We start from the raw sequence: 26,061 nt of genomic DNA, 5'->3' as shown, positions 1-26,061 counted from the left end.
AATATAATTAAGGTCCCAGAAAAATGTCCTGCACATAAGGTATGCTCGATAAATATGTGCTACTACATTATTTTAAATACTGCCAAGTTCACGGTTCACCTACTTAAGGCATACATACATGCATATATATATATATATATATATATATATATATATATATATAAAGACATACATAAATGTTTTATTTAAACATTTGAGAGAGAGAGAGCAAGAGAGCATGGGCAGGAGAGGGTAGAGGGAGAAGAAGAAGCAGGCTCCCCACTGAGCAGGAAGCCCAACATGGGGCTCCATCCCAGGACTCTGGAATCATGACAGAGTCAAAGGCAGACACTTAACCAACTTAGCCACCTAGGCACCCCTTAAGGTTATATCTTACTTAAAAAATATATATTTTGGGATACCTGGGGGTCTCAGTGATTTAAGCATCTGACTTTGGCTCAAGTCATGATCCCAAGGTCCTGGGATCAAGTCCCTCATCGGGCTCTCTCTGCAGGGAGAAAAAAATTTAAAAATAAGAATAAAAAAATAAGAAATACATTTTTTTGCAAGGGCCTTAGTTATGAAAGGGTAGTTTCTTTCTATTTGTCGTATTTTGGTTACAAAGATATTTTGGTTACAAAGATATTTTGATTACAAAGATATTTTGGTTACAAAGATATTTTGAATATTTTTGTTTACATTTGTGAAATTGACTAATAATACATATTTTTCTCTATGTGATAGGAATTAAAAATGTTGCCTTTCATATTTTCTTGCAATTTCTTCCCAGTTTTGTATGTTAATTTTGTTGATGTTTTGTTATTGTCATATTTCCTTTGTAGATTGTCAAATCCAGAAAGTATCTTTTGGTTTTGCCTTTCTTTTTTTCAGGTAAATATTCAGTTTAGAAGGAGTTTATTTATTTTTAATAGCAGTTAGAACATTGTATTTTGTAATTTTATTGGCTACATTTAACTCTAACTAGTGTCCTTTATGCACTTTATGTATTTTTTAATTTGATACTGTGTGCTTTGGACTGAATGTTTGTTTCCTCCAAAACTCATGTTGAATCCCTAATCCTCATTTGGAGGTGAGGGCTTTGGAAAGCAATTTATTCATGAGAGTTGAGCTCTCCAGATGGGATTAACATTCCTATAAGAAAACAGAGGAGAAAAATTAACTCTCTCTCCACCATGTGAAGATACAACAAGAAGGTATTCATCTGCAAACCAAAAAGAAGATCATCACTAGAAAGCAAATTGGTTGGCATGTTGATCTTGGATTTTTCAGGGTTTCAGAATTGTGAGAAATAGATGTTGCTTAAGCCATATAGTCCATGGTATTTGTTGTAGCAACTTGAGTTTTCAAAGACACTGAAGAAAGCTTAATATAAAATTTATATTACAAAGAGTCGATTTGTATGGAACCACAAAGGACCCAGAATAGTCCAAGCAACCTTGTAAAAGAAAAGCAAACCTGGAGGCATCACAACTCCAGACTTCAAGCTCTATTACAAAGCTGTAGTCATCAAAACAGTATGGTACTGGCACAAAAATATAAACACAGGTCAATAGAACCAAATAGAAAACTCAGAAATGAACCCACAACTATATGGACAATTAATCTTGGACAGAACAGGAAAGAATATCCTTCGGGAGAAAGACAGACTTTTCAACAAATGGTGTTGGGAAAACTGGACAGCAACAAACAGAAGAATGAAACTGGACCACTTTCTTACACCATACATAAAACTAAATTCAAAATGGATGAAAGACCTAAATTTGAGACTTGAAACCATAATAATCCTAGAGGAGAACACAAGCGGTATCTTTTTTGACATTAGGCATAGCAACTTCTTTCTAGATATGTCTCCTGAAGCAAAGGAAACAAAAGCAAAAATAAACTATTGGGACAACATCAAAATAAAAAGCTTCTGTACAGTGAAGGAAATAATCAACACAACTAACTGGCAACCTATGGAATGTGAGAAAGTATTTTCAAATGACATCTGGTAAGGGTCAGTATACAAAATATATAAAGAACTTATAAAACTTAACATCCAAAACCCATATAATCCAATTGAAAATGGGCAAAAGGCATGAATAGACATTTCTCCAAAGAAGAAGAAGGGGCCAACAGACACATGAAAAGATGCTCAGTATCACTCATCACCGGGAAATGCAAGTCAAAACTACAATGAGATTTCACCTCACACCTGTCAGAATGGCTAAAATCAACAACACAAAAAGTAACAGGAGCTGGTGAGGATGTGGAGAAAGGTGAACCCTCCTGCAAAGTTGGTAGGAATGCAAACTGGTACAGCCACTCTGGAAAACAGTATAGAAGTTCCTCAAAATTTCAAAGTAGAACCACCTTATGACCCAGCAATTGCACTACTAGGTATTTACCCAAAGAATAGAAAAACACTAATTCAGAGGGATTCATGCACCCCAGTGTATAGCAGCATTATCTACAATAGCCAAATTATGGGAGAAGCCCAATTGTCCATCAACTGATATATATATTATATAACTTCTCATCATATGTACACACACACACACATACATATGTGTGTATGTATGTGTGTTCATATATATATATATATATATATATATATATATATATATAATATTACCCAGCCATAAAAAAGAATGAACTCTTGCTATTTACAATGACATGGATAGAGCTAGAAAGTATAATGGTAAGAGGAATAAGTCAGTCATTGAAAGAAAAATACCATATGATTTCACTCATATGTGGAATTTAAGGGGAAAAAATGAGCAAAGGGCAGGGAAGAGAGAGAGAGAAAAAAGCAAACTAAGGAACAGAGTCTTTTTTTTTATTTTAAAGATTTTATTCATTTATTTGACAGAGAGATAGAGATTACAAGTAAGCAGACAGAGGGAGAGGGAGAAGCAGGCTTCCTGCTGAGCAAGGAGCCCAGATGCAGGGCTCCATCCCAGGACCCCGAGACCATGACCTGAGCCGAAGGCAGACGCTTAACAACTGAGCCACCCAGGCGCCCCTGAAACAGGGTCTTAACTATAGAGAACAATCGTATCATTACCAGAAGAGAGACAGATGGAGGGGATGGGTGAACTGGGTGACAGGGTCTAGAGGTGCACCTGTTGTGGTGAGCATGAGCATTAGGGGTTATTGCAAAGTGTTGAATCACTGTATTCTGCACCTAAACTTATGTTACACTATGTTAACAAACTAGAATTTAAATAAAAGCTTAAAAAAACCCAAAGAGTTAATTTAATAAAAGCCACCCCTAAATAGTTATCTTCCCGTCATGTATTTGTGATGGTTTTTAAATTATATTGGTCTATCTATTCCATTCCATTGATTTCTCATAATTAAACAGTGCCACACTATTTTGCTTTTGTGGGGTCTATGTTTTTTATAAGAGGACAAGTCTCATAATTTGTTCTTCTGCTGTGAGACATTTAAGATACCATATTTACTCTTTATAAAAATATAAAAATTTGTATGTATATAAGTATAAAAAATACAGTTTTTAACTGCAATCTCAATATCTATTTTTTGTCTATGTAATGATATTTGTATTAACTTTAATAATTCTGGAGAACAGTACATTTAAACTTTTTTATTAGTAAAATTGAAATATTTATCAAACTTCCACAGATCTTGGAAAAAATATATAGTTTGGCTAAAATTACTGGATTACTTGTTATCTTATTATGGCTTGACTCTTAATATGAAGAGTGTATTTATAACTTATTATAGAAATCAGATACTCAGCGAGCAAAGCAGAGTAATTTGTACCTTCCAATCCAAAGTATTATGAAAGACCCTATTAGGTTAAAGGACTACATACCTTCTATCCAAATAGGAAGACTGCTAACCCATTTAATTAGCCTCAGCAGAAAAGATAAAAGTAGAAGGAAAACTTCAAATTTACTTAATCTTGGATAAAGAGGAGTGCATAAGTTTTGAAAAAAAAATTATATCTGAACTCTCTTGATATCATTGAAGGCAAGTAATTTAGTGGTCTCAAAATCTCTAAATAATTATCACTTATCCAATTTACCTACGAAGAAATATACACGAGAGCACTACATCAGATATAAATGATTTTTAAGGTTATTCTTGGATCATCTCATCCACAATATTTTAAAAAACATAATCAACACATGAGACTTTTGCTCCAATTAGTGCAAATTTCTCACTGAGAAAATATATAAAACAATTATCTGCATAATGTCTCTAGTTTAATATATGATAATATTTAATGAGAAGAGTGTATTCACTCAACACTCATGAAACAGCAATAGTCTTTTAATATTAATGAATGCAACTTCACACACACAAACTTAGTAGTGAACATATTCAATTTCCTTATTTATGTTATCTCAAAATATATACACTATATATACCCAACAGTAACTTCATTATAAACAGTGATCATGGCATTACCTATAAATGAAATAGGTTAAACTAGGGATAAATTTCCTTCCAGAAACAAAATACACTTAGTCTTACTTGCAAAATGAAAATTTTAAATTTTAATTTCATCTTTTCATGATTTAAAAAAACAAGTCTATTTAACCCTGTATATAAACATTTATTCCAGCAAATCCATAAACACTTAGCTAGAAAAATTGAATATGTCAGATGAACATATTCAAAGCTTTCTTTTCACTTTCATGTTCTTATTTGGATTATGAATTATGGTTGTTTTTGTTTTGTTTTTTTAAGATTTATTTATTTATTTGACAGAGAGAGAGAGAGAGCGCAAGCATGTGCATGCACAAGCAGAGGGAGCGTCAGGTGGAGGGAGAGGGAGAAGCAGGCTTCCTGCTGATCAGGGAGCCTGATGTGGAACTGGATCCCAGGACCCTGTGAGCATGACCTCAGCTGAACGCAGATGCTTAACCGACTGAACCACCTAGGTGCCCCTGAATCTGACATTTTAGAGACAACATATAATTTCCTGTGTAACCATTTGCCAAACAGTATAATAATTCCCTGAGTCTTATTGTAGAGAATTTACTAACAATAGCCAAAATCATAGCTCACTGAATTTCTAGGATTACTCTTTTTATATACTCAGTCTATGGATAACATTATAATGTAGTCCAAAATAAGGTTAACAGAGGAAAAGACACAGTTTTCAAAGAAGAAAAAATGCCACAGTATACAATGTTCTTAGATATGAAGCTGAGTTCTTATGAATTTCAAAAGTAGGTTTACTACCCAGCTCATAATAGTTTTAATTAATAATCTAAGATTTAGAAAATAATTTGCTGAGTTCACCTATAACCAATTCCATAATCGGTAATCAGAACTTAAACATAAATTAGACTATGGGGCTGAAGTTTCAAGCCTCCTGACCCTCAGCGGTCAGACATTAGAGAGGAAAAGAAAGTTTTCCTCTGTAATAAACCATTCCATTTAGAGCACAGTGGCAAAACAAGGCTCCCTACTCTAAAGCAGGCATCAGGGACAGAATCTGTTTCTGAGAAGTAAATGGAACAAGCTGCTGATTATCACTCCCTGAGGCTATGAATTATTTGGAGGTTCTGGAAGAGGTGGTGATTGAGGCAAACCACCATGATTACTGGTGCTTGATTCTACAATATCCGCTCTCATCAAGTGACAAGGTCCCCAAGCTGCTTTTGCATTTCTAGGGACTGGAGTTAGTTGAAGTCATTGCCAAAACATCTAGACAGAGAAAGTAAAACACAGAAGTAGAGATGTAAAAAGCAAAGTTAAGCTACATCTTGAAAGAGTCACAATTACAAAAACACATGAGTAAATACAACATCATAAAACAAACAAAGAAAACTAGTAGATACAATTTACTCCAAGTTAGTTGACATAATGACATAAAATTAGTTTTTATTAAGTATAATTTTAATTAGCAATAATCACGCCTCGGATAAACCTCATTGGCTACGATACTGCCACTGCGCAAAGCTAAGTATAGTTTTTTTTTTTTTTTTAATTTTTTTATTTTTTTTTAAATTTTTTATAAACATATATTTTTATCCCCAGGGGTACAGGTCTGTGAATCACCAGGTTTACACACTTCACAGCACTCACCAAATCACATGCCCTCCCCAATGTCCATAATCCCAACCCCTTCTCCCAAACCCCCTCCCCCCGGCAACCCTCAGTTTGTTTTGTGAGATTAAGAGTCACTTATGGTTTGTCTCCCTCCCAATCCCATCTTGTTTCATTTATTCTTCTTCTACCCACTTAAGCCTCCATGTTGTATCACCACTTCCTCATATCAGGGAGATCATATGATAGTTGTCTTTCTCTGCTTGACTTATTTCGCTAAGCATGATACGCTCTAGTTCCATCCATGTTGTTGCAAATGGCAAGATTTCATTTCTTTTGATGGCTGCATAGTATTCCATTGTGTATATATACCACAGCAGCAACATCTTGCTAAGTATAGTTTTAATTGTCAAAAAGAAATGGATGAATAATGTCAAAAAACACAGTGACAAAAATTATAAAACAGGAAAAAATTCAAGATATATGTATATAATTGTATATAATATACAAAATGAATATAGAAGTTACAGAGATGTTATTGTGTGTGTGTGTTTAAAACAAAACTAAGGCTGTGAGGGGACATATCTGACTCTTGATTTCAACTCAGATCATGATCTCAAGGTCCTGGGATCTAGCCCCATTTGGGGCTCCACGCTTGGGGACATCTGCTTAAAATTCTCTCCCTCTGACCCTCTCTGTGCTTGCTGTCTCTCTCTCTCTTTCTCTCTCAAATAAACAAATCTTAAAAAAAAAAAAAAAAAGTAAGGTCTATAAGATAAACGTAATAAGAATTTAAAAGACTGACAGTTGAGTAGCAGTATTTCAGCAGGAATAACTACACAATTTTAGAATTAAGAAAGTACATTAGTTCTCAAGTTGAAAAACTATTCTAACTCACTCTGGTATACTCATATTCTTCTATGAGCCCTAGACTGAGTCAAGGAAAAGTTTAAAATTATTATACAGAAACATCCAAATGGTGAGACCTAAGCAAGTGTCCCAAACTTGAAATCTTCTGCAGCATACAAGTAGATCAGCTATCTTAAAATATTTTAAAAATCATAATCAATACTGTGTTGCAACCTATTCTGCTATTTGCTTAATTCAGGGGATTCCATCTTCTCACATTCAGGACATTAAACATGAGAATTAAATATGTAAAAGACCATTTCTTCTGAATCCAGTTATCCTTAGATAGTGAAAGTGAGACTATGAGTGGCGCTGCTGGTTGAAATTCATCCTGTTCAGGGAAGAGGAAAATGTAGTTAGGGGCCCCTGGGTGTCTCAGGGGGTTCAGCCTCTGCCTTTGGCTCAGGTCATGATCTGAGTCTTGGGATTGAGCCCCACATCAGGCTTTCTGCTCAGCAGGGAGTCTATTTCTCTCTCTCTCTCTCTCTCTCTCTCTGCCTGCCTCTCTGTCTACTTGTGCTCGAAAAATAAATAAATAAAATTTTTTTAATGAAAAATTTTATTTATTTTTTTATAAAATAAATAAATAAAATCATAAATAATGATAAATAAATAAAATTTATTTTTAAAAAAGGGAAGAAAATGTAGTCAGAAAAAAAATGTTCAATCTGAAAGAAAAAAAAAAAGATGCTGACTGTAATTTGTCAAGCCACATGCTTTTTTAAAAATTTTATTTTATTTATTTGACAGAGAGAGATTACAAGTAGGCACAGAGGCTGGCAGACAGAGAGGGAAAGACAGGCTTCCCGCTGAGCAGAGAGTCCGATGCAGCGCTCCATCCCAGAGCCCTGGGATCACGACCTGAGACCAAGACAGAGGCTTTAACCCACTGAGCCACCCAGGTGCCCCAAGCCACATCCTTTTTTGAAATAACTGAGATATCTCAATTAACTTTCTTATACTTCAATAATTTGATTCAGGACCACTGGAAGGAGGTTTATAAGGAGAGCAGTAACCAACTCAAGAGTAAATAGGGCCCATGTGTCCTGCAGGAATTAATATAGCTTCCAAAGAAAATTAACTTTGCAGAAGACAGTAAGGCTTTTAGAGCTTCTGACTTTTCTATCCTGATGAAGGCAAAAAATTCTATTAATGTTACTATTTACATCATCTTACAGCTAGTTCAGATTATTTTCTCTGGACAAAAGGAGAAATAGGAAGAAAACACAACCAAAAAAATCATCAAGTGACTATCCTAAAGCAATTTGTCTCAAATATGTAATGTGCATCATATCTTTCCCTTTACATGGATCTATCCTCTTTGAAGATATATATGTTTTGAATATTGAAATTAAATGGAAGAAAAATTTTAAACTATAACAACTCTAAGAGAATATATTCAACTTGTAATCATCATATTGAAGCGCAAGATACTCAATTCAGTGGGAAAAGGAAGGAGAATTTTTGAGAACTCACAGCTCTGTCCTGTTGCTTAAATTGCTGACAGGGCCAAAAATATACCTGGGAACATCGCTTAGTACAGCTGGCAAGTCAAGGGAGCAGATATTTAAGTGGTAAATAGTGGAAGGTCACACGCTAGTGACTGCACACACATATGCTGAAAACCAACAGGGTAACGGGGGAGCATAAAGTTCAGTGGAGTTTATACCACAAAGAATCTATATACGAGCATATCATTCAGCACTGATGTACCAGCACTGAGTATTTTCTGATCCCTGTCTTTAATTGATCTGTCCTCGTAAGTAGTGAAATAAAATACTTGAAAAGTGGCGTTTCTTGGTATGACATTATTTATAGTATACAAGGGTCACCTTACACTTGAGCTGTACACTTTTAACTTCCTCTCTGCCATTGAGGGGTATTTTTCATATACATAAGTGTTTGCATAATAATTGTGCTGTTTTCAATCCATAAGCTTTCAGCCTTTTTAGTTAACCTGTGGAGAACGCTGATTCTATGTTCTTCCCTGTAAACCGATCGAATCCACAAATGAAAAGAGAGAGCAAGGAGCAGGAGGAGGCAGAGAGAGAGAGAGAGAGCTGAGAAAACAGTAAAAAGTTTACTATGATGATTCCTGGTGCAGAGACAGATATAAATTCTGAAGAAAAGGTGTCCAGCATTCAATGTGGTGCCAGCAAGTGGGGTTTTGATAGACACGTCAAGGCCATGAGTTATTTGTTCCTTACATAAAGATTCTCATCTATACCCAAATCTTGTTTTATATTTTATATTTATATTTATATATTTTGTATATAAATTTCAGCATCGGTGGAGTATATTATCAATACTGCCTTGCAAAGTCTTGCAAAAAAATGGAATTATTTTAAGCTAGAGGACAGCTTACCCTGAAGCAAGACTATTATCATCTTCTGGGATCTATATGTTTATACTCCATCATTGAGAAAAATCCTACAGCAGTTTATGTGAAGTAAATGGAAGGATCATTAAACCATTAGCTCCAGAGGGATGCCAGCCCCCTTCAAGCATAACGTACAGGCCTCCATAACAGAACTCATTCTCTCACTCCATTCATTCTTCCGGTACATCTGCTTCTCATGGCTACTGGATCATTTACTGGATCAGCAGAGGAAGATCTAGGACAAGCCTCGACAGACACTGTCGCTACTGTTACTGCTCTATGTGGAAACAGAGGCGCTCCACTGGCAATCTAAGAGTATCCCAGCTGATATACTCAAAGTAGGCTTTATTTGGGGGTTAAATGCATTATTAACTTAAGCACGTTTGAATATCAGTTGAGTGGCAAATAATTAGTGAACACATCTGGATTCTCCTGGCTCAGGAATGAGCTTCTTGCTGGACCTTTTGTATTTTTCTCACACTTCTTGAACTTGGATTATGCTTACATTTTTGTCGTTGTTCTATGCCCTTCCATATTTTTCTGAGTTTTCATAATAAAGAAATCTGTGGTGCTATATCAGGGACCAATAGTGTATTAGGAGAAACCACTGGTCTTTCTTACTCTCCTTTCCTACAAATAATAAGCATTCATTTTAAGGGCACCTGGGAGACTCAGTCGGTTAAGTGGCTGACTTCGGCTCAGGTCTTGATCTCAGGGTCCTGGGATTGCACCCCGTGTTTGACTCTCCAGTCAGTGGGGAGTCTGCTTCTCTTCCTCTCCCTCGGCCTCTCCCCGCACTCATGTGAACTCATGCTCTCTCTCTCTCTCACTCAAATAAATAAATAAATAAATAAAATCTTTTTTTTTAAAATAGGCATGTATTTTAAGGAGAAGCTTATAAGGCCTCCAACTTTGCAGATTAACAGACTGATATTGTCATGATAGAGTTATTGATGCAAGTATCTATGGTGGGAGGTGTTTCTCTGAGTCTTATAATATTCTTATCTCCTCTTCTTATCACAGGCCAGATCATACTGTGTTCATGGATGCATACTCTACTCACACAAAAGATTATTGGTTTCAATTATTTGCCAATTAATATGTTCCAATCATGAACCAAATAGGACTAGAACAAAGGCCCCAGATATGTAGTTAAAGGTTTATTAGAAACAAATTTGTTCATTTCTTCAAATCTGATTCCGCCAACGATCTTGTTCATTCATTCATTCATTTGATTTAAAAAATGCTTCTCACACCTATAAGGTGTTAAGTCTGCCCCATTAAAGAACAAACCCTAGTCTCTTCTCCCAGGGGCTTCTAACGTACTAGGGATGGTTGTGGGGGTAGATTAATAAGGCAAGGTCAAACAAGTCAAAAGGGGATTTTAATAATGTGGCGATTTCAATGATGCTAACTCAATTCATATCTCACAATCCATATTCCACCTAGTTCAAAATTGCCTTTGATATGAGCACACACAGAAATTCTATTTTGACACCTACTCCATTAAATAGCTCAGAAAACTTAAAAGGACCATTTCTTCCTTGACTTTAATGTATGATCAAATCACATACTAGAATCAAGTCAAACTTCTTTCTCTTTAACCGAGCTGGATTTTTTGGGTTTTTTTTGTTTTGTTTTTCTTCCAGAACCTTCACAGTAGTTCAAGTGCCCTGAATCGGGGCATTGGTGCACCAGCAGGGACGGTGCCTGCACATTTGTCCCAACTGTCCACTCTGAACTCTTCTATAGAGAGGGAAGGAACTATAGAGTTGGAAGGACCAACTCTCCAGTCCTGCATTATCCAAGCCAGACATGGATTATTCCTGAGGAAGGAAGTCACTAATGGTGTATTCACTACCTGCTCCTCTGGAACCACTGATTCAACCATACAAGCTCCTACTTATTTTTCATCCAAAGAGAATCAGAGCAATTGATTTCAGTCTCACAATATTATATAAATTGTAGGAACTCAAGTTTGTCAAAGTCAGAGCAGAACAACCACCTCAGTGCTTATGTCTCAAAAAGACGTTTATATCAGAAGCCAGACTCCACATGTATTGGCTCATTTCCTTCTAAGTTCCAGTCATAGAAATCACAAGTGAATTATATGGGTGACGTTGGTAAATCATGTTTTTCTATTCTACATATGCAGCACCATACTGTGATATTACTGATTTAGTTGGAATTTTAAATTAAGATAGTCTCAAAAATTAAAATTAAGTTCACTAAAACAGAGGTTCTGTGAGGGCAGGGGATTTTTTAAAATTATTATTCATTTGCTTTTACGTCCTTAGTACCTAGAAAAATGTCAAGCACATGACAGGTGTTTAATATATGTTGAGTGAAAAAATAATTCTAAGTATTTTTTCTCCTTTTCATTCTCTCTCCATGAGACAGACAACAGATTCTCAAGGAAATTCTTTCTCACGAATTTCCACTTTATTTCATTTCTTCCCATGTACCTCAAAATGAGGAAATTAAGAACACTTTAGGGAACATGAGATAAAATTACTACCAGTATGGGTTTATAAAATCCACAATGCTTAAGGACCCTTTCAGCTGTCAGGAACAAAAATCCAACTTCAAAGATTTCATATGCAACTAAATTATTGTTTCACAAAGCTGACAAAAACCCAATGATATATTCTTCAGACCTGGCTGAATAGATGCTTCTATTGTGTCCTCAGGGATCTGACTCTCTCTCTCTCTCTCTCTTTTTTCCCCCTATCTCTCTCTTAGTAATGTTTTTCTTTTCACTGACTTTCTTCTCCAGCAGACTTCTGCATATGGATTCAAGATGCCAGTGGCATATCCAGACTTCCATGACATTAGAGCTTGAGTTTCCATAGAAAGAAAAAGTGTGTTTCCTGATACATTGCTCTGATAAATGTCCAAGAAAGAAATAAAATGGTCTTGACAAAATTTACATGGACAGCCCTGAACCAACCACTGGACTGCTAAGCTGGGGACTCCTGCTGATTTCTGGGCTGGAGGGAAAGTTCAGTAAAAATTAACTCTACCCATGAACTAGATAGACAGAAAAACATTGCCAACCACTCATAGACCACAAGACACTGAAAATTTTCATTCTTGCTTTCCTCTCTGCCACACGTCAGCTCACTTTCTTTCTTATTCCTCATTATCTTTGTTCCAAAAAGATTGCTCTTATTTTTTTCTTTCCTAAATGCATCAAAGTGCATTCAGTTATGAAAGATTTTACACATGCTGTTCTGTCTATCTGGAATATTCTTCCTTTCTCCATGTTTTACATCCTGACCACTTCATATTTGTCTTGCAAAGCTCGATCTGGTGACTACTTTTTCATGGAAGCCATCAGAGGTATTCTAGTTTAGACAAAATCCCTTGATCCATGCTCCTTGTTAGAAAATGTATATGGTTCTTTTCAGAACTTGTCACTATTGTAATTACATATTTTCTGAGTATCTGTTGGCATTTGATCCCTTTACCTGCAGGAGGTCAGTGCTCCAGCCCAGTGCCTCCCTCAGTGCTGCTCCAGCTTATGACACACTGGCACATGGTAGGCACGAAACATCCTTATTAATGAGTCAAAGAGAAACAATCTGAGGGTTTTGAAGGGGCGGAGGGTGGGAGGTCGGGGTACCAGGTGGTGGGTATTAGAGAGGGCACAGATTGCATGGAGCACTGGGTGCAAAAATAATGAATACTGTTACGCTGAAAATAAATTTAAAAAAAAAGAGAGAGAATGAGTTAATGAAATGATTGGATTAATTAAATGTGAACTAACTGGCTGTGTAGCGGGAGAATGTTGTTGTTGTTTTGGGTTTTTTCGCTGTTTTCTTTTTATAAAGGGCTAGATAATAAATGTTTTGGCTTTGTAGCACATGCAGTTTCTGTCGAATATTCTTCTTTGTATTTTGCTGGTATGTCTTTCTGTTTGCTTTTTTATAATAATTTTTAAATGTAAAAAACATTCTTATTGCCAAGCCATATTAAACACTGACCAGATTCAGCCCGTTGATCATGGTTTGCCTACCTCTGCATCAGTATGCTAGTAATTACAATTTGTTTTGTAATTGCATAATTATAGTAAGGTTCTAATTCTATTCCTAATAATAATAATAACAATAATAATAATAATTGCTTTGGTTTTGTTTCTGAGATGAGCACTTAACTTTCTACTCTACATAAATTTTGCTTCTGTTCTCAGCAGTACCCAGGCTAGAACCATATTGTTGTGTTTTCTTTTCAAACTTATTTGTTACCAACTTTTTCTTCCTGCAAAATGCCTGTGCATTTCTTCTCATCTCCTGCTATCTGTGCCACACTGTGCCTTTTCCATTCTTCAGCCAAGTGCACCTGCTGTCCTAGCTTCTTGTGGCTGTTTCCAGGTTTTATGCTGTATCATCATCCCTTCTGCTTTCTGCTGTATATGGTATAATATTTCAGTAGAAGGAGAAATGTTTATTTAAAATAAACTGAGTAAAACAGACATTCTGAGATACCGACACCAGGGAAATAGGCGTGCCATCTGCCCTCCATAAGGAGCTCTTTGCCTGAGGGACATAACCGTATCACCCAGGTAAGCTCTTGCTAATGTGTAAATTGTACAGCAACCTACAAATCGTGGTTGTCATTCTAGACCTTCTGTTCTTTTTCTGCCCTCAGTTCTATAGTATATTTTCAATCCCTTTTTTCCCCCTACTATGTATACTTTGACATCTCTTCCCCTGGAATACAACAACCACTAGTCTTGTGAATGGGGAACTCAGAACATCTCGCCCATTATTTTCTCGTGCCTTCAGTTTCTCAGTATGAATTGTAAGATTTATTTTTTTTAGAAAAAAGTGGCATTTAAAGTACTGCTGTTACATAATTAGAGGGTAATAAGGTAAAACTCAAAACATACGCATGTATAAGTATTTTAAAAGCTATCTCTTGGGAATACATATTTATAAAAATAAGCGAGCATGCTGTGTCTTGCAAACTTAAAAAAAAAAAAAAGAATCTGTCATCGACTTACTCAAAAAAGAATCAAACTGTGGCAAAAATAAATTGCTTCCCAAAACTTACTATGGGCAGCTATAAACAACACATAGTTTAATAGCTCTTCATCCAATATGACAAATGTTATACTGAGATAAATTTTACATACAATAAACTGCAGAGAACTTAATTTAATGAGTTTCTGTAAATGCAGACACCCATGTAAGCACCAAAACAATTAAGATGAAACATGTTTCCATCCCTCCAGAAAGTTCCTTGACGCCCACTTCAAACTAATCCTCATCTACTCATAAGTAAGCCCTATTCTTATTCCGATCTGCACAGAATTAGTTTTGCTTATTCTTGACCTTCATATAAATTGAAGCATAGAGTATGTATTATTTTGTTGCTGACTTTTTTATCATAACGTTTTGAGATTTGTCTGTGTTTTGCATTTTAAAGGTCCACTCCTTTCGTTGCAGAGGATTGCTCCATTGTGTAAATAAAGGGTCATGAATACATCCAAATAGCTCATCCATTACCCAATTGGAGGACTTTTGAGCTATTGGTTTTGATCCATTATGAATAAAGCTGCTATAGACTCTCATGAGCAAGTTTTCTATGGTGGACGTAGGTGTTTACTTTACTTAGCTAAATATCTAGAACTACGTTGGCTGCTTTATAGGCTAGGTATATCTTTGAGTTTTAAGGTATTGCCAAACCCTTTTCCAAAGTGGTGGCACTGTTTTACATTCCCATCAGCAATGTCTGTGAGAGTCGATTGCTCCAATCCTTATAAAAATTTGGTGCATACAGTACTTTTAATTTTATCCATGTTATTAGGCAGGAGATAGTTTCATATGTATTTCTTTCTGATGATTCATGATGTTGAGTATTTTTCATATGATTTCCTTTATAATTTTTAAGCTACTTCATTTGTTATTATATTACTGTTAATATTATCAGCTTATAGGAAGCCGATATATCCTGAATATAAATATCTGTCACACTTATTTTTTTCTGGCTTATTCATTTACTTAGGTAAGTTTCAAAAAGCAGTGAAAATCTTTTCTAAATAGGCTTTTTATTTTAAAACAATTTTGTATATACACAAAAATTTCAGATAGTACAGGAATCCCCATATATCCACATCGAGTTTCCTTTATTATCTTATAATAATATGGTACATTTGTTACTGTTAATGAAGCAATATCAGTGCACTATTAGTAACTGAAGTCCATACTTTCTGAGATAAGTTTACTTTTTGCCCTAGTATCTTTTTTCTGCTGCGGGATCCCATTCAGGATAAATATTATACATAGTAGCTTTGTCTTCTTAGGCTCCTATGGGTCATGACTGTTTCTTAAGTGTCTTTCATGATCGTAACTGTTTTAGGAAGTGCTGGTCAAGGATTTTGTAGAATGTCTCTCAAGTGGCCTTTGTCTAGCATTTTTCTTACTATGAGACTGAAGTTCTATATATTTGAGAGGAACACGGTGAATATCAAGTGCCATTTCATCACATCATTAGATACATATTATCAACCAAACTTACTATTGTTGGGGTTGACCTCGACCAACTGGCTGAGGAAATATTTGTGAGGTTTCCCCACTGTAAAAGTTACACACCTTCCCTTCTCCTTCTCATTCCTTAATCTGTTATTTGGAAGAGAGATTCACTATACACAACCCAAACTTAAGGGTTAAAAAGCGAAGGGTGCCACCATGAGGGAAATATTTGAATAAATGGTTTGGAATTCTTTGGTACTGGAGATTTGGCTTTTCCCCCATTATTTATCGATTCAATAGTTTAGTTTTATCAGTATGAACTCATGGGCGTATATTTAATACTTTGGGTTAAAATACAATGGTTTGTGAGTTTTTGTTGCTCAAAATGTTCTAGTTTTGGAAATTGGGGAATTTTGCAGTTGACCGCTGTGTCCCTTTATCATATGCCCTCATTTTCTTCAAGTGTATGTGTGTGTGTGTTTACGATTTATTGATTTATCTGTAGTTAATCCTGTTTCTTTTTAAAGCAGTTTTAAAGTTAACAGAAAAAATGAACAGAAAACAGAGAGTTCTCATATTTCTCCTTTCCCCCTTAACCCTAATTCTTAATATTTTGCTTTAATGAGGCATATTGTTTTGATTGATGAGCCAATCTTGATACATTATTACCTATAGCCCATAGTTTACAACAGAGTTTCCTTTTTGTGTTGCATATTCTATGGGTTTTGACAATTGTGTAATCGTATGTATCCACCATTACAGTTTCATACACAATAGTTTTGCTACCATAAATATTCCTTGTGCTCCAACTGTTTATCCCTACCGGTATCTTAACTAAGCCCCCTGCAGATTTTTCTCTGCTCTCTGCAGTTTTACTTTTTCTAGAATGTCATTTAGTTGGAATCATACAGTATGCAGCCCTTTCAGACTCTCCTCTTTGTTTTTTGTTTGCTTGTTTAAGATTTATTTTTTATTTGAGAGAGAGTGGGGGGATGGGCAGATCAAGAGAATCTTTCAGACTCCACATTGAGCGCACATCCCAACATGAGGCTTGATCTCATGACCCATGAGATCATGACATGAGCCAAACCAAGAGTCTAATGCTTGATCAAGTGAGCCACCCTGGTGCCCCTGGACTCTTTTCTTTCAGTTAGCCATACACATTTAAGATTTTTCTATGTCTTTTAAAGCTTGATAGCTCATTTCTTTTTATCACTAAATAACATTCTGTTGAATGACTAAATAACATTCCACAGTTTATCCATTCACTTATTGAAGAACATCTTGGTTGTTTCTAATTTGGGACAATTATGAATAAATGTATTATAAGCTTTTAAATGCAGATTTCTGTGTGGACATACATTCTCAACTCATTTGAGTAAATACCTAGAAGAATGATTCCTGTATCATATGTTAAGCTTATATTTAGCTTTGTAAGGAACTGCAAACTTCTTCTAATGTGGCTGTTAACATTTTGCTTTCTGACTGGTAATGAATGAGAATCCCTGTTGTTCCGTATTCTTGCCAGCATTCGGTGATAGGAAAGTTTAAGTAGCCCGGCTCTCACAGCCTGTCAAAAGTATACATTTGTTCACTTGCAGTGTGCTGTAGAGGGTGTTGGAATTATTAACCAATAACTCAGTGTGAAACAACATTATTAGCTAGAGTGCAGTGCTTGTGTACAGCTGTTTTTGCTTTTAGTCTTACAGAATCCACTCATTCCCAAAATTATTTTTCAGTACTTTTTTCCTGACTCCCTTAAGGGAGACTGTTTCATTTATTTGTGGTGTAACTAGATGGTTTCATCACAGTTCAGATTCCATTCTCAGATGCCCAGAACTCCTAAACGATGTTTTAAAATTTTTATACAAAAACATTTTACTTTTTGTACTGTAAAATTCTTTGGGTTTTGGAAAACGTGTTAGATCATGTACCCACCATTACATACAGGATAGTTTCATTACTCTAAAAAATTCCCTGTGCTTCACTTATTCAATCCCACTTTCTCTTCAAACTTCTAGAAACCACCACTTTTTACTATCCTTATAATTTTCCTTTTTCACAATGTCATATAATTGGAATCATACAGACTATAATGTAGTCTTTGCTGTCTGGCTTCTTTCACTTATCAATAAGGGTTTAAGATTCATCCAAGTCTTTTTGTAGCTTAACAGCTGATTTTTATTCACTAAATATTAGTCTTTTGTATTGATGCATTACAGTTTGTTAGAAGAATGCGTATTCTGCTGTTGTTGGATGGAATATTCTACAAATGTCAGTTAAATCCAGTTGATTGGTGGTGCTACTATGGTCAATTGTATCTTTACTGAGTTTCTGTCTATTTTATCTATCAATTACTGGCAGAAGGCTGTTAAAGTCTGATTATAATAGTGGATTTCTTTTTCTCTCAGTTCTATCAGATTTGACCTTGTGTATTTCTATGTTTTATGTTAGTTGGATAGATGTTTGGGATTGTTATGCCATCTTGGAGAATCACCCCTTTTTCAAAATATAGTATCTCTTGTTTTTCTTAATAATATTTTCTGAAGTCTGCTTCACTTGAAATTAAAATAGCTTTTCCAGGGTTTTTGTGTGTATGTGTTTGTGTGTTTTGTTTCTTTAGAATTAATATGGTACCGCTTTCTCTATCCCATTTCTTTAAGTTGTTTTCGTGTTTGTATGTAAAATGAGTTACATACAGAAAACAACTGATTGGTTCTTATTATTGTTTTATGCCCTTTGACAACCTACCTTTTAATTGGTCTATTTAGGTAATTCACATTTTCAATAATTGTTGACATAGTTGGACTAATATCTATCATCTTGTAACTGATTCCTATTCATTAGTTTTATATTTTCTTTCTTTGCCTTCTGCCCCTTCATTTTCTCCTTTCTCTGGTTTTGAGAATTTTATGCAGTTTCATTGATCTCCCCTCTTTGAATTAAAATAAAGTATTTGCCCTAAAGTTTCGAATATACATTTTTAACTAATTTAAGTCTACCTTCAACTAGCACTATTCCACTTCATATATACTTTTTAACAGCAGATCCTTAATTCCTTCCTCTAATCTCTCGTGTCATTACTGCCATTTATTTCATATATATATGCTGTAATCACCCAATACTTTGTTGTTATATTCCTTTAAACGAACCTTTATCTTTTATATAAAGTAAGAATAAGAAATACAAAAGATATACTTAATCTTCATTTATTTCTTTCCTGACATTACTCCTCTTCTTATGAAAATTTGAGTCTCTGGCTTATATTCTTTACTTTCCCCCGAAGAACTTCTTTTAACATTTCTTGCATGGCCATGAGTTCTACTACTTTTTGTCTGAGAAAATCTATTTCTCCTTTGCTTTTGAAGGGAAATTCTCCTTGACATAGAATTCTAGGTTGACGCTTTTTATTTTTGCTTTACTTTTGTTTTGTTTGTTTGTTTTTCTAACAATTCAAGTTATTAGGTTTTTTCTATTATTGTTTGCATAGTTTGTATTATTGTTTGCATAGTTTCTGAGGAGAGGCCTGTTGTAATTCTTATTTTTGTTCTTCTTTACATAAGGTTTTGTTTTTCTCTGGCTTTCAAAACTGATTTTCAATGCTTTCTTGAATTTTGTTTTCTTGTTTTTGTTTATGTTTTCTAATTTACTGCTCTTGATATTCTCTGAACTTCCTAAATCTGTACTTTGATGTCTGTCTTTAATTTTAAAGAGTTCTTGATCATCAATTCTACAAATATTTCTTCTCCTCCCCTCTCTTTTATCTCCTTTCAGTGTATCAATTATATGTTACACTTTTTAAAATTGTCCCACATACTCTGGATGCTTTTTTATCCCCCCATTTTTCATCTCTCATTTCAGTTTAGGAAGTTTCTATTGACTTATCTTCAAGCTACTGGTGCTTTCTTTGGCTATGTCTGGGCTACTGTTGAGTCTATCCAACACATTCTTCAATCTGTCACAGTGTTTGTAATTTCTAGAATCTTTTTCTGATTCTTTCTTAGTTTCTCTCTCTCTCTCTCTCTCTCTGCTTATATTGGAATGTCTTCTCTTATTTCCATTAGAACCCTTAATATATCAATCATAGTTACTATAAATTCCCTGGCTGATAGTCCCAACATCTGTGTCATATCCAAGATTTGTTCCGATACTTGTTCTGTGTCCTCAGATATTTTTTTTTTCTTGCTTTTTTGGCATGCTTTCTGATGTTTGTTGAAAACCAGACATGTTCAAGAGGTTCTAGAACCTTAGGTAAATAGGCTTTTAGGGCAAGAATTTGTGGTATTCAGACTAGGGTTAGGTTGGATTTAATGTTTGCTAAAGATGTAAGTGCCAGAAGCTTCAAACCCTTCTTGTGTTTTTGTTGCCAACTTAACATAGGGCTTCCCTCAGAGAATCTGCTTCTAGCCTTCCATTCAGGAGCAGTGCATTCTTATTATGCCAACGTCCTGTTGGTTTGGGGGAAGGGAAGGGAAGCCTTTATAATCTTATGGCTACATCTCCATCTTTTAGTGGGCCTCTGTCCCTGGGTTTTAACTTTCACAGTGTTTTTATTGTTGTTGTTTTTTGCTTGTTTTGTTTTTTAAAGTGGTATTGTCCCCTCCCCTTATCTGAAAGTAAGACCTTAAGAGGAGATGAAATTGGAGGAAATTCTTCTCACTGGGATAAAGCTTTAGTAAAATATTGTTACCCTGGAGACTAGGCCTTTGTAATGGGGAATGCTTTAGACACTGCCAGAGCCTTGAGGGGAACTTTGAGAACCTGGTGAGTTTTCTGAAGATAAAGTTCACAAATTTATGGAGCACCCTTATCCCCAAGGCCATATCCTCAGAAGTTGTTCACTCTCAAGCTAGTCCACATTCAAACTCCAAAAATTCATCAAAATTATCTTTAAATGTCCTTCAAGTTTATAGATTCTGTGTTTGTATTCCAGGTAAACAAATCTCAGCTTTGAATCTCTGGATTCACCTGTCTGTCCAGATTTCAGAGTGGAGATTTGCTTTGCAACCAACCTCAGGTCTTTGATGGGACTGAAAATGTAATTAAATTTCAGTTGGTTAATTCAATTATTGATGTAAATACAGATATGATAACCTTTAAGCTTTATACATATTGGGACTAAAACTCAAAATCTGAATATTTTAATTTTGAAAAAGTCAAATTTATAAATTTTTCTTCTATTTTTTTCTACATTCCCTTTTTTCCCCCGTTTATCCTAAGAAATCTTTATCTACCCCAAGGTCATGAGTATTCTTTTGTACATTTTCTTCTGGAAGTTTTATAGTTTTAACATTTATGTTTAGGTTTGCCATCCATCTTAAATTAATTGTTGTTAAGGGAATTAAGTGAGGATTTAGGAGTCTTTTTTCCTCCTACATTTATTGAAAAGATATTCATTTGTTGAAAAGACATTCATTGTATAATAAGTTACGGACATGACGTGTACAGCATAGGGAGTATAGTCAATGGTATTGTTAATAGCATTGTATGGTGACAGATGGTAGGTGGTGGGCATGATGTACTGTATAGAGAAATGGAATCACCATGTTGTACACCTGAAACTAATATAGCATTGTGTATAAGTTATACTCAAATTATTATTATTATTATTATTATTTAAGATATTCTGGACACGTGGGTGGCACAGTCGGTTGGGCTTCTGACTTTTGGTTTTGGATCAGGTCTTGATCTCAACATCAAGAGGTTGAACCCTGGACTGGACTCCATGCTGTGTATGGAGTCCGCTCAAGATTTGAGATTCTCTCTCCCCTCCCCCTCTGCCCCTCCTCTCTCAAATAAGTAAATAAATCTTAAAAAAGAAAAAGACATTCATTCTGAATTTCTTGCACTCTTATTGAAAATCAATTGTCTATATAAATGTGTGCTATTATCAGTCTCTGTCTTCAGCTTCATTGATCAAGTTTATAAAACAGGTCACTAATACACTGTCTCACTACTGAATCTTCATAATGTTTTAATGTTTGTATTAAACAGTCATTTATTTTTAAAAATATTTTAAAAGAAACACAGGTATTACCTTTTGTATTTCCCCATATACTTATTTTTTGTATACTTTTTATTCTATAGATTCAAGTTCCTATCTTGTGCTCTTGTGCAATTTTCCTATTATAATAGAATTTTCTTTAGCATTGCTTGTAGTGGCATGAATTTTCTCAGTATTTGTTTTTTTCTAAATTTTTTTTATTTTGTGCTCTTTTTAAAAGGAGGTCTTCATTGGATATTGAATTCTGAAATGACAATTACTTTTTCTTTTTGTTGTACTAGTTTATTAATGATAAAAAGTCTACTGTCTTTCCTGTCATTGTTTCCTGGATATAATGTACTATTTTTTTTAGCCAATTTCAAGAATTTTTCTAGTGATTTTCAATGGTCTGCTCATGTGGGCCTTTCTTCACCCAATATATGTTTTTTTGCTGAGTTTCTTAGATTTCTAATATACTGTTTTCACTAAATTTACAAGACTATCAGTAAGTATTTTTTCAAATAAGTTTTGTTTTTCTTTCCCATTCTTTTTCTCTATTCATTCTGTTCTTTTAGTTAGACATGTACTAGCCTGGTTCATAGTTCTCACAACTCACTGAGATTCTATTCCTTTTCATTTTTCATTTTTTGGTATGTTTTTTTTTCTTTTTATTTCATATTGGATCTTCATTAAATTTTATATTCCATACTTGTCTCCAATCTGCTATTAAGTCCATCCATTTTCCGGGCACCTGAGTGGCTCAGTGGGTTAAATCCTCTGCCTTCAGCTCAGGTCATGATCCTGGTGTCCTGGGATCGAGCCCCGCATCGGGCTCTCTGCTCAGTGGGGAGCCTGCTTCCCTTCTTTCTCTCTGCCTGCCTCTGCCTACTTGTGATCTCTGTCTGTCAAATAAATAAATAAAATCTTAAAAAAAAAAAAAGTCCATGCATTTTCTTTAAATTTCAGATATAATAGCTTTCATATAGAATTTTTATTTGATTCTTTGGTGTAGTTTCTAGTTCTTTTTTGAAATAGTCTCTTTGTTTATTATGACCATATTTTTTGTGTAAGTCCATGAACTTAAGAATTTATAATATCTGCTAAGGAAATGCCTAGCTGGATCAATTGGTAGACCATGTGACTTTTAATCTCAGGCTTGTAAATTCAAGACACATTGGCTGTGGAGATTACTTAAAAATAAAATTAAAAAAAGAGAGAATGTAAAATATCTGCTTTATATGCTTTTTATTACTCCATAACAAATGACATAAACTTCGCTGCTAAAATAATATCCATTCATTATCTCACACCTTTTAAGAACATTAATCATGGTACACTCTAGTAGGGTCTGCTACATGCATAGGCTCCCACAAGTCTGAAATCAGAGTGTCAGCTGCTCTGGGCTCTTGTTTTCTGACTCTGGGAAAGAATCCATTTCCAAGTTCATTCCTGTCTTTGGCAGATAAATTTATTTGTGGTTGTAGGACCAAAATAACCATTGTCTTTCTAGCTCATGGCCTAGGGCTACTTTCAGCTTTTAAAGAACTCTCCTTCTAGAAGCCACTTCAGGTTTTGCATTTCATCCCTCCATCTTAAAAACCAGTACTAATGTTTCACAATTTTTGTAATCCAAATCAATAAGAGAGAAGATTATCTGCTTAAATGTTAATCTCATTCAAACATATTCTCCAAGTTATCAAGCAATATTGATCACCACAAGTAGTAACCTTAATTTTAAGGTTACATGATAGGATCACGGTTGTGATAGCTCATCGTATTATAGTCCCAGGAATTAGGACAGAAAATCTTGGTAAATCATTTTAGGATTCTGCCCACCATGTTTTAAGGTGCTTTTCTGTTCATTTTAATACCCATGTTAACTTAACTTGTATTTATATGGGCTGCTTTTTCTCTTGATCTTTGGTCCCGTTTCCTGTTATTTCATGTCTAGTTATTTTTCACTGTAAACTGGATAATGTGTATGATGGTGTGTAGAGAATGAATTTTGTTATGATCCTTGAAAATACGTTTATCTTTTTTTTTTTTTCTAGTACAAAATCTAATTACTGGCGGTCAGCTTAAATTTGTGGACGCTTGGTGTCATCCTTTCTTTTTTTCAAGGAAAACTTCTTTAGTCCTGCGATGCAGTCTTAATTTTAAGATGTGGTGATTTTAGGTCTTAATTGATACATCTGAAATGTTTACTATGTACCCGCTAATGTTTTGAGCTCACCCTTCATACATTGTTTCTCCTATGGCTCAGCAGTTTTAGATTTCCAATAGTTATTTTCTGGTGGATTTCTCAAATTCTCCCTTTTCCATATGTAAGTCAGGATCCATTCAAGAACTTAAAGGGACTTATATGCAAATTGTAGAATTGCCCCTTTGGGAAGCCTTCTTTCTTTGCAGGACTTCTTCCTCAGCTTCCAGCCACTCTGGTAACCAGAACTCTTTCAACACCTTAAAGCAACAAGACTGCATCTTTCTACTTGAGTTCTACTCAATTTATGCCCCAGAGACTGAGAATGTCACTCAGGTTATAGTATTATCAGAATTTCATTTCAGGGAAAAAAACAAACAAAAAAAACCCAAAAACAACAACAACAAAAAAAAACCCTTCATATATTTCCTTTTTTTTAAGTTGGCATATACTCAAATTTCTATCTGATTTTTTTTCCTTGTGCTTTCCTTTTAATAATTATTTTATTTCCTTTCTTGCAAACAGTTAAGTTTTATTTGTTTATTCATTTAGTTAATTTTATATTTTGTCCTCTCTGAGATTTGTCTGATACCAACTGATACTGAGCTGTGTTGTTATTACTGAACTAGAACCTCCTATTGACATTTTATTTACAATGGTAGCAAATATATAGATTATGGCGATAATAATAGTAATGATAATAACTCCTTAATTTTGGTTTGCCCATAAAATTGGAAATTCATTTTAAATTTATTTAATTTTGTATGCAAATATATATATACATAAATTTGCACATGTGTTCATATACATATACATATACATGTTTAGTAGAAATGGGATTTTCTTTGCTGTACTTGGAGGATGTATTCAAATCATTATATGCCATTTAATTTGCACTATTCAAAATATGTAGCACTGTGCCTTGTCTAATCATGCATCCTCTTTAAATTGTTTATTTCTTTAAGACCTAATTCAATTTTTGTCTGCCAAATAAAGAATTCTTCCACAACCGTTAACACTCACTGATATTTAAAACATGATTTAGCACTACTTTTCATACTGACTTGGCTTTCTCACTTTTTGAGTCATATACATTACTCATGACTCCTCAACTTGAAAGCAAAATTCTTCCAGATAAGTACAAAGTTAAAGGGTCTTTTTAAAAATGGTTCATAGGAAATTGAACTTAAGATCTATTTTCAAATAGATGTAACTTGTAGCTCTGACCTAACACTTGGCTGTGGGACTTTGACACACTTCTTAAATTTTCTGGCCTCATTTCCCTCCTCTGAAGATTGTAATTGAAGGTGTTTTCTGAATTTTAATATGGTCTATGTTATTCTTTTTCTAGAGTCATACATTAATGTTTCAGACACACTTTGTTTTCAATAATCTTTGCTGATTGAATGATAATTCTACTATCTTATTTGACCCAATGTGCTGGGTCAAATAGCTAATTAGATCTGTGTGCTTCTGCTATTGCAACACTTTCAACAAGCAAAATATAACACTTTTTGATAATAGTCCTAAATGATATATCCCTGATATCAACAGTCAAGATTGCATCGCTATTTTAAAACATGCAGAAGATATCAAATTGGATACACCACTGTGGCTGAAAATTTCCAATGTGAAGTGAGTAGGACGGTGAGAAACAGAATTTCTAAAACTTTAAGTTTGATTTGAAATGATACCAGGCTTATCAGTTTTGTGCTTTGCCTCAACTATCTGGGTGAAATGCCTGTCTTTTAGTAAATAGATTTAGCACCAGAAAATTTAGAAATTTTTTCCTTGGGGGAAGGAGAAGAAAACCAGGCCTCTTCCTCCTCCCCTGAAACTATTAACTATTATGCAAATCTCACTTTAAGTTGTGAAATCTCTAACAACTGTAATAATTAGATTGAAATCAGAAAAAAATAAGAGAGGTGGTACTCTATTTAGTTTACCACAATAAATAAGCTTATATATGATACATTTTATCCCTAGATGCCAAATCACTCAACATCTGAAAAGTGTGAAATAATTTGCACAAGCATATTGCAGTTAGCCTATGATTTAAATGAGAAATCTAAAACACTCAATTGATTTAGTTATGCAGTTATAT

General features: G+C 34.7%; 1 pseudogene; it reads right to left on the bottom strand.

The window, feature by feature from the left end:
• Positions 1-5,791: 5,791 nt before the first annotated feature.
• On the bottom strand, positions 5,792-5,924 carry LOC131832770 (U4 spliceosomal RNA; annotated as a pseudogene).
• Positions 5,925-26,061: the final 20,137 nt, after the last annotated feature.

The sequence above is a fragment of the Mustela lutreola genome, chromosome 5, assembly GCF_030435805.1.
Source record: "Mustela lutreola isolate mMusLut2 chromosome 5, mMusLut2.pri, whole genome shotgun sequence".
In the NCBI taxonomy this organism is placed as follows: Eukaryota; Metazoa; Chordata; class Mammalia; order Carnivora; family Mustelidae; genus Mustela; species Mustela lutreola.
The sequence above is the reverse complement of the archived record's forward strand: the minus strand, read 5'-3'. Positions and strand labels throughout refer to the sequence as shown.